Below are 9,643 nucleotides of genomic sequence, written 5' to 3'. Positions count from 1 at the left end.
TGGTGGGGCCTGGAGTTGTAGAATCTGCCGGGTCTCGCTCTGCCGCCCAGCGACAGACGGCAGCGAGGGGGCCGCGGCCCGGGGCCCTGGGAGGTCCTGGCTGGGGCAGGGAGAAGGTCAGGGGCCTCGGGGGACTCTGGCCCAGGGCTGGCTCTGGAACCCCGGGGGGACCCGCAGAGGGCTGCCCACCTCTCACTGACCCACCTCCTCCGCCCGCAGCAGCTCTGGCCACCGCTGGAAGCTTCAGGGGAAGACACGGCAGCAGGAGAGGTCCCAGGAGGGGTCTCCTGGCCCGTGTCCGATCCGGCCATGTCGGGCCGGCACAAAGGCAGGCCACCGAGTTAAAGACCATCGGTGACTTCAGCCTCACCCCAAATGCTGCTGAGTGTGACACTGCGGCCCTCCCTCCAAACCACCCAGTGGACCGACGGACGGACACCGTCCCCAGGGAGAGAGGAGGCCTCCCATCCATCTCCAGGTGAAGATAAGAGGCATCAAAACCAGAACCAGCTCGTGGCTCCTTATTTTTACCCCCTCTACGTCGGCAGCTGGCCTCAGCTCAACACGCAGCGGGTCGGATTAACTGAACAGAAACTGGAAAGCGCGGCGGGGCACGGGGGGCAGGGTGGGAGCCCATCTGTCCCCAAGGAGGCTGGGGATGAGGGGTGGGGCAGAGGGGCCACCCCACTTCGTGTGCGGTTTCTGCCTCTGCTCTGGCTCAGGAACGGGATGTGCCCGAGCCGAGGAGCGAGGGTGTGAGGGAGGGAGGAGGCGGCCCTCACCCCGCCACACAGGGCTGCCCGGGGTCTCACTGGAGCCTCGACCAGACGCAGGGAGGCTGTCCACCAGGCCACGCCTCCGTTCTTCATCTGTGAAATGGAGCGATGAGTACACTGTGTGGGCAGTGGTCCCTCTGGATGGCCACATCCTAAACCCCAGAACCTGCGACCCTGTCAGGGGTCAAGGCGAACGGGATCGTGGCCAGCGACGGGACTGAGGTTGCTCGCCAGGCTCTCTAAAGAGAGAGGGCTCCCGGACCTTGCCGTGAGCAGTGTGCTCGAGGGTCCTTCAGCAAGAGGGACAGGAGAGAGCCAGCCTCGGGAAGAGGGAGCTCCACAGTGCCGCTGACCCGGGGTGCGGGAAGGCAGGGGGGACCCTGCCCTGGAGCCCTGGAGGGAAGCAGGCCACCCACGTCTGACGTTAGCCCAGCGAGACCCCGTCAGACCTGCAGCCTCAGGAAGCATAAGACACAGAATCTGTGCTGTTCTGAAATCCCCTCGCTGCAGGCTCCGTCACGGCAGCGCCTGGTGTCAAACCCAACGCCGGCAGCTCCTGGCTCCTGGCCAGGGGCGTGAGAAGCTCCCGACACACACCTGCTGCTTCACCTCCTGTGACTTAGGGTCACACTCCCTGGGTTGCCCAGGGTCCCCAGGAGCAGCAGCTTGGCACAGCCCTGAGACAGCCCCAGGTGGGGGTGACATGGCCTGGCCAAAGACAGGTCTCAGCCGTCCATGCTTGCTCAGGAGGGAAGCCATGTCCCTCGGTGCAGAATCCAGCACGGGGCTCCACCCTGCCCTCGCTGCGGGGCAGGCCGGGGCTCTGCTGGCCCTCCAGCGCCCCTTCCCTGTAGTCCACTGCTCTGCGTCCCCACGGCTCCCACCAGGTGACTTCAGGGCCAGGTCAGCTTTGCTGCTTGCTCCCAGGCCCGGGCTTGGCCAAGGCAGCTGCTCAGATCTAATAAAAGAGTGGACAGCAGGCCTCTGCGTGTGTTTGACCCGAGGATCTCTAAGCCTCGAAAAGGTTGGGAACCACAGATCTAAAGGATGCCCACTGTGTGGGCAGTGGTCCCTCTGGATGGCCACATCCTAAACCCCAGAGCCTGCAACCCTGGCATCGACCCTTGAGAGAATACTAACGTAGGTGGGGGGACAGCGCGGGGCGGGGGCACGCTCAGGAAGAGCAATGAAGGGTTCTAAAATTGCCTGTGGGATGGTTGCACAACCTGGACCTGGAGCAAAGACCACTGAACTGTACGTTTTGGGGGTTTTTTGGTGGTGCTGGGCTGTTGCCCAGGGTGTCGCACATGCCCGGCAAGTGCTCCACCACGGAGCCACAGCCCAGCCCAAACTGCACGTTCAGATGGGCGGATCTCATGGTCTGTGGATTCTATCCCAACAAACTGTTGCAAAACAGCAGGTGAAGAAGCTTGAGAGTGTTCTCTGCACTATTCTTATAACATCCCCGACATCTAAGATTATTTCCTAACAGAAAGCTCTGTTCAGTGGGCACACGGGACCCTCCAGTGAGCGGGTTTGAGAGCCCCTTGCCCTCCCTCGGCCGGAGCATTCATTCTGCGGGATACCCTGCCCGCTCGTGGCGATGACAGGCATGTGGCCAGGGCTGATGCACTTCCCCCAGGCCCTGAAGGCCCCCATGGTACAGGCCAGGGGCCTGAGGCACACAAGGGGACCGGCTGGCCAAGGTGACCTGCGGGGGCGGCGGATGGTAGGCAGGCGCAGTCCCAGGGCATGCCCCCAGCCAAGGAGGGCCTGGCCCAGGATCAGAGTTGGGCTGCCCTGTGGGCTAGGGGCACGGGGCTTTCAGAATCCAGGCCTGACTGGACAGGCAGGCGGTGCTATTTCCCAGGGTCTGATTCGGTCTCCCACCCACCTTGCCCACAGCACCCGGGCCAGCCTCTGGCAAGAGGGCCTCCGAAGCCTCAGAGCTGTGTTGCAAGAATGTGGCCCCCGAAGGGCCCAGGGCTGCAGAGAAGGACGAGCAGAGTGCCCACCTCAGGCCCAGGGCCTGGCCACCGGCCGAGTGCAGCCAGGAAGCCTACCTCGGAGACCTTGGGGACCCTCCTGCCCCCACCGATGGGCGAGGTGCAATCCTGAAACCAGACCTGCCCCAACCAGTTCCCCTTCTAGGCTACCAAAAGCGGGGTCCCACCGACCTCGGCTGCTGGGAGCGCCCGCCCGCCTGCTCCCTGGGGCTGGCGGGGACAGCGGGATTCAGGAAGTTGCCGGTGGCTCCTGCTCGCGACTTCGCCTTTTCACTTTTCTTATCAGAAAGGTGCCTGAGTAATCTCGTGAGTCGGGGCCCGTCACTGTGGAACTACCTGGGAGCGGGGCCCCGAAACTCAGCCGCCCCCCCCTGAGAGAGCGTCAAGGCAGGAGCCTGAGCCGAAGCGAGATTCAGAATGAGAGGAGCGGAGACGGAAGCGGGAAGCGCCGGGGCGGGAGCCCGGGCCTGCGGCCGGGGTCTGCTGGGGAGGGAACAGGGAACAGTTCTCTACACAGACAGCGCCGTCCCCGTCCCCCCATGTGGCTTCTTGGGCCACATGGCGGGCTGCACCCAAGGGAGCTGCCTGACACCTTGTCACTTCACTCTAAGCCTCAGCTTCCCCGTCTGTAAAAGGGACACCAAGAACACCCCCCATGATGCCACAGAGGGTCACCCCAGCACACCCGTCCCTGGCACCAACCCCAGTGGAAGCCACGGTTCATGGAGCCGCTGCTCCACCAATCGGGCAAGGGCGTCCAGCACGGGGGTCAGTGTCCAGCACTTGGCAGAGAAGCAGCCGCCCTATGTCCTTACTTGATCCTCCGCCGTCCAGGGAGGTCGGTCCTGTTTCTCCTGTTTTAAAGATGGGGAAACAGACACCCAGGGCAGGTGGCGCCCGGAGCAGGTCTGGGCTTGTGGGCCTGCTGCTTGAACGACCCAGAAAGTCCCTCTGTGGGAGAAGGACACGAGTTTGACATAAGGCCCCCCGCGAAGCACCCTCAGGAAAGGAAGCAGCCGCGAGTGCTCCCCAGGCGGCCGTACCCGACCTCGAGCAGAGCTGGCCAGAGGAGAAGCTCCCTCTTCCCGGGCAGTCAGCAAGCATGCCACCTGGGCCCCGAGGAGACCAGGTGCAGGGCAGAGGGCAGGTGCGGGGGGGGGGGGGGCAGATGCGGGGGGGGGGGGGCGGGTGCAGGAGGGGCAGGTCCGGGCACCACGGCGGGGGAGGGCCTGCAGGTTGGCCGTGCTCCTGGGAGCCACGGGATGCGGGAGGCACAGGAGAGCAAGCAGAGGGGCGCTGAGCACTGGCCCACGAGAGCCAGGTCTGGAACGATCTGTCTGCCCTTTGTGGATGGGACCAGGGCAGGCAGCCTGAGACCAGCAGGAGGTGTCACGAATCCTGTGTGATGAACCTGAGTTCCAGTGCCACCGGGGCTGGTGGCCCCTCTGTGGAGAGCGCAGCTCTGAGGCCGTAGAGGGGGTGAGAAGGGGCCGTGATCATCCCATGGCCAAACATCTGCAGGGAAAGCTGTTGCCCCACAAAGGCAGGAATCCCCAGGCGGTGGCCAGGGCCGAGGCCTCCTGCCTACGCTGACCCTGAGGTGCAGGACCAGGAAGGGGCTCTGGGGCTCAGGGCCTAGGCATGAGCAGGACCTTGCAGCTTGCATGACCCCTGAGAGGTGGGGTCAGGTCAGGCCTCAGCATTGTTCCTGGCTGTGACAGCAGCGGGGCTGTGTCATTCACCTCCTAACATCTGGCTGTCCCCAGCCTCCTTCAGGCCCCCTGGGGATGACAAGCACTGTCCCCAGGGTCCCTGCCTGCTCCTGGTCCTGACCACTGTGGGGTTCCACTGCAGTGGTGGGGGGCTGCCTTGCTGTGGGGACCCTCTTCAGCCTCCAGACTCAGGCTTAAAAGAAAGAAAGAAAGAAAGCTGGTTCAAAATTAGCACAAAGTTAGCCAAGAGCACAAGACCCCGTTTCCTGTATTTTTTTCTTCAGTTTTTTTTAAGACTTCCAGAAAAGTTTCCTCTGCAAAACTGAGACCAAAATGGCAAAAAATGCAAATGTGATGATCTGACCTTGACCTTGAACCGTCTTCCGTACCTATGCGGGGCAGCCACAGAGACTCCAAGGTCCTCAGATCCTGCAGAGGTCTCCAAGTCCTAAAGGCCTAGAAGCTCCAAACGAGACAGACTAGACCCCTGTGGGTCACCGAGGCTGTGGGCCCCCACAGGTCTTGGGTGAACCTGACCCTGCGTCCCCAGCCTGGCCCTGTGCTTGGCTCAGTGGACGGGTGTGTGGGCAGGTAGAGAAGGGAGGATGGACAGGTGGCTGGATGGACGGGGATGGGTGGGTGCGAGGGAAACACTGAGTTCTGGAACCACGCAGCCGAGGCAGCAGAACTAACCCAGCGACGCCGCGGAGCTCATGCGGATCTGAGCTCACAGACACAGCCAGGCTGAGCGGGGCTCTGCCCTCCCGGCCGGGGCCTTGGGCGAGGGCTCACCCCAGAATGGAACTGCTAATCCCAACAGCCGGCTGCCGCAGAGCTGAGGGCCAGTGTGCAGCCTTGGAGCACCGGGCTCCACACTTGACCCCAGGCCCACCGAGGCCATCAGCCAGCTGGTCTCAGTGGGGTGGGCTCCAAGGGGAGGCCCTGGGAGCAGGAGCCTGAGCCTGGGCCAGCCTGTCCGAGCAGGGGGAGCTGGAACTTCAGTCCCTGGAAATGCCAGAGAGGCGCCCTGAGCAAGGAGGGCAGGGGCGCTGTGGCCTCTGAGCCACAGGCCCTGGGATGTGGGCCACAGGTCACCGGTCGACCTACAGCCGTCACCTGGCTCTGGTTTGGCAGAACCCGGCTGATGAGGCTGCAACACGGACTTAAGATTGCAAACCCAGAGCAGTGGACTCGAAATCCATCACTTCACTCAAAATGTGCCCTTAAGCGTCCCTCAGGGGAAGGAAACACGGAGGGGAACAAGGTAACATGACCACTGATGGTGACCAGGACGGCAAAGGCCCAAGTCTCCTCATTCTCCCGCCCCATCCAACAGACTGACAATGAGCAGCCCCCGCCGCCCACCACGCCATGGCTCTGCTGCCTCAGGAACGCCCCCCATGTCCCCACCCAGAGCACAGGACGGCAGGGGAGGCAGAGCCGCTTCTCAGTGCAGAGCAGGGAAGCACACGCCCAGACGGTGACCCGACCAGCATCCACCAGAGGGCTCAGGCCTGGGCAGGATGTGAGAAGGACACCTCGCCCCAGGGTCCTCCTCCAGTGCCTAGACCACGGCCCCAGTCTACACCCCAGACAGACCCACATGACGGACGTTCTCCAAAGCCCCTGACCAGTCCTCCTCAGAACAGTCCAGGGCACCCAACCCAGGGCAACCTGAGAATGTCATGACCAAGAAGAGCCCAAGGAGACAGGACAACACTGTCACACGGGGCCCTGGATGAGGTCCTGGCACAGGAAAGCAGCCGAGGAAGACAGGGAGCCCCGTGAGTGGGTCTGCAGGTCACGCCTGGCTCCCGGGAGGGCACCGCCCGCCTCAGCGACAGCAAGAGAGCCACAGGCACCTGGACACCCGGCCAGCGCAGCCCCCGTTCAACTCTGTTTTTCTGAACGACGATTTTTAAACTCAGATGGCTGGCAGTCTCCGGCCTGGACTGGGTGCAGGTGTTGAAGCCCCCGAACGCGTGGCCAGCTGAGGGCCGTGGTCCACGCAGGCACATAGTGAGTCCTCTCAGAGAGAGAGGCCATCTCTATGCAGCACCTGGTGTTGGGTCCATGACATACTCAGGCTCCATGGGGACTCAAGGGGGCAGGGGGCCATGGGGGGACCCCTGAGCCGGGCTGCATGCTCAGAGGTCCCACCAATCCCCACGAGGTGCCGCCGTTTTAGACGAAGAACCTGGATTCGGTTCAAGACGTGGTTCTTGGCCTAGAACCTTCCAGTTTTCACATCCCATAAAAGAGGCCTGGACCAGAGACCGACGGCTCCTCCCCAAGCAGCACCTCTCACGAGGAGAACAATGGTGTAGCACTTGTGCCCTGGACTGGGACGGTGCCACTGGCTAGCAAGCTGTGTGGCCTAGAGCAAGCTGTCTGACCTCTCTGTGCCTGTTTCCTCGTCTGTAAAATGGGAACCACAATAATAATCTCTTGTTGAGCAACTGAAGGAGACAAGCCAAGAAATACTCCACAGTGACCGCTACCCAGACAGGGAGCCCCAATGGACCGAGGGGTGTGGCATTGTCACCAACTGTGACTGAGCACCACAAGCACCACACAGACCTGCCAAGAGGACCTAGGAAGGGACCTGAGCGCGTGACACATGTCCACCCGAGGAGCCATCTCCAGGGCGTGGGTTCGAGGGCTGGACCACACACCCCGAGTGCCAGCTCGTGCAGTCCTGAGGGTCCTGCTCTGCACCAGGCCTCACTGAGCGCCCACCACCCTGGGCAGGCGAGGCCGGGCAGCACCACCACACAGCGCGGCCGGCGGAGCCCGCGAGAAACCCGCCCGGGCTGTCGGGCCATGGGGCCGAGACTTTCCACCTGGCAAGGCCAGGGCTGGGGAGAGAGTCGGATCACAGCCTCCAGGTGCCCTGCAGCACAGAGAGGGCACGGACCCAGGGAGCGTGACCTCAGAGTCCTAACCCAGCGCCCGGCCAGCACCCGGGGCCCCATCACCCCCACCTCCACAGGCCACACCCCACAGGCTGGCAGCAAGATGGCAGCTGAGTCCTCCCCGGGAGGGCGCATGGTGAGGAAGGGGACGGTTCCCCCAAGCCCCAACGGGTCTGTCCCTCACATCTCATTGGTCATTGCAAAGTCACATGCCCCTTCATGAATCATTTGCCATCAAGAGAGGCGAGGGCTGGGAACAGGGAAGGGGACTCCCAGCTGGGTGTGAGGGTGACCCCATGGTGCCCTGAGGGAGACCACTGGCCTCTGAACACAGCAGCACCTGGGGACGGGCGGCCCTGTCCCCTCACTGGCCAGCTTCAATGGACGCTCTGGCCTGTCCCCCAGACCTGGCCTCCCAGGGGTTTCTCCTTCTGAGGAATGGGCCCTGACCCATGGGGTAGAGGAGGGCAGGTGGTCTGGCCACAGCCACTGGCACAGGAGGCCTTCCTTGGTCACTAGGAGGATACGCCATTGTCACCATGCTTCACCTTCTGTGTCCCCACTCACGGGCTCCCTGGGAGCCTGGCTGGTCGCTGGCGGGGGGCTATTTCCTGCAGACCCCCATGGGGCTGTGCTGGACATCTGCCCCAGCCTGGCACTCGGTGTGGGGGTCTGAACCAACCACTCTGAAACGCACCTTTCACCAGTAGGTGTCCCTGGGGACACTCGGGCCATCAGCCTTCACCTGATGAACAGGTGAAAGTGAGCGCAAACCATCATTCTCGGGAGAGGGTGGCAATGGACTCGCCCCAGGTCCGTGCCTTGGTCATTCATTCACCCAGTGCGCCTGAGTGCCTACTGCGCGCGGGAAGCACACAGCGCTGCGCCCGACGCTCCACACCACCCTCCACATTTTTAATGCGAAATAAAACAAAAATTGTGAATCTCGTTTAAAAACAATACTCGCATCCCACACAGCCGAGCCAGAGCCTCCGAGGGCGTCATTTGCGTTTTCCACGAGAGCCACCTTAGGTCAAGGCCGAGACGTGAGGGGACAGGGGAAAGTCCTTGAAGAGGCCGGGGCTCGCGGTGGTTTCAGTGGAAACGGCTTCTTGGCTGAGAGGCTGCAGGGTCTAATCTCGCCCCAGAGAAAGGAAGCGCCAGCTTTAACCTCAAGACAGGAAGACCGCCAGCACCACCTCCGCCCAGGAGCGCCAGCCGCCACCTGCCTGGGGACACTCGGGACTTGTTCCCAGAAGTGCTTCCAGGCTGCCCCAGGAGGGCCGAGAGCCTGGTGACAGAGAGCTCCACCAGGACAAGGACCCGGAGAGGACCGCCTTAGGAGCCGCGGCTGGCAGAGCGGCCCAGAGGAAGTGGCTCTGTGGCCGGCAGCCCCCAGCAGGCCGAGAGCAGAAACTTCAAAAGCAAAAAAGTGAAAAGCTATTTTTGCCCCTGGGGTTTTCACGCCTGTGTCCCCAAAGTGCCGGGAGCAGTGTGGCTCCTGTGAGGTCGCAGCCCAGCTGACCGAAAGGGAAGCCAGGTGTGGGGAGGAGCATCGGGAAGGTGGGGCCGCGCTCGGGCACTCCCTGGGCCTCGGTCTCCTCATCTGCTCACAGGGGGACTGAAGTTTCCTGACCACGAATTTTGGCCTAAACTAGCCCTTGTTCTCGCACAGTTCTAGAGGCCAGAGGTACAAAATGGGTGGCCGAGCGGGCTCCTTCTGGGACGCAGGGGAGTCCCTCTCCCTCCTTCCCAGGCCTCCAGAGGCCCCCAGGACCCTGTCTCCTCCGACTCTGCCCCTCCCATGGCCTTCTCTCGAGGACCTACAGGGCGTCCAGTGTAACCTCCATCCCAAGATCCTTAGCTCCATGTCAGCAAGCCAAGGGCCACCGCGGAGATGGCGTCCTCACAGGCTCCTTCTGAGGACTGGGACATGCTCTTCTCCCCGCCCCCTCCGCCCCCGCCTTCCTTGGCTTGAGCTTGGTGAGAGTCTCCATCTGGTGTTCAAGGGGACCTGGGGGGGGCACCCCTCCCCCACCCCTCCCCCACCGCGCACTGTGACTCTGGCCCAGGCCCTGCCCTGCCCCTCACTCCTCTGTGGTCTCCAGGCCCCACCCGCCTTCCATCCATCCGAGTGTCTCCTGTGGCCCTGGATTGGATGGGGACCCTCCCTGTGGCCACGGTCTCCTCGGACTGAGCTGGGACGGGCCCCCCACCAGAGCCCTTGTCCCAGC

The sequence above is a fragment of the Marmota flaviventris genome, chromosome 18, assembly GCF_047511675.1.
Source record: "Marmota flaviventris isolate mMarFla1 chromosome 18, mMarFla1.hap1, whole genome shotgun sequence".
NCBI classification, from domain to species: Eukaryota; Metazoa; Chordata; class Mammalia; order Rodentia; family Sciuridae; genus Marmota; species Marmota flaviventris.
The sequence above is the reverse complement of the archived record's forward strand: the minus strand, read 5'-3'. Positions refer to the sequence as shown.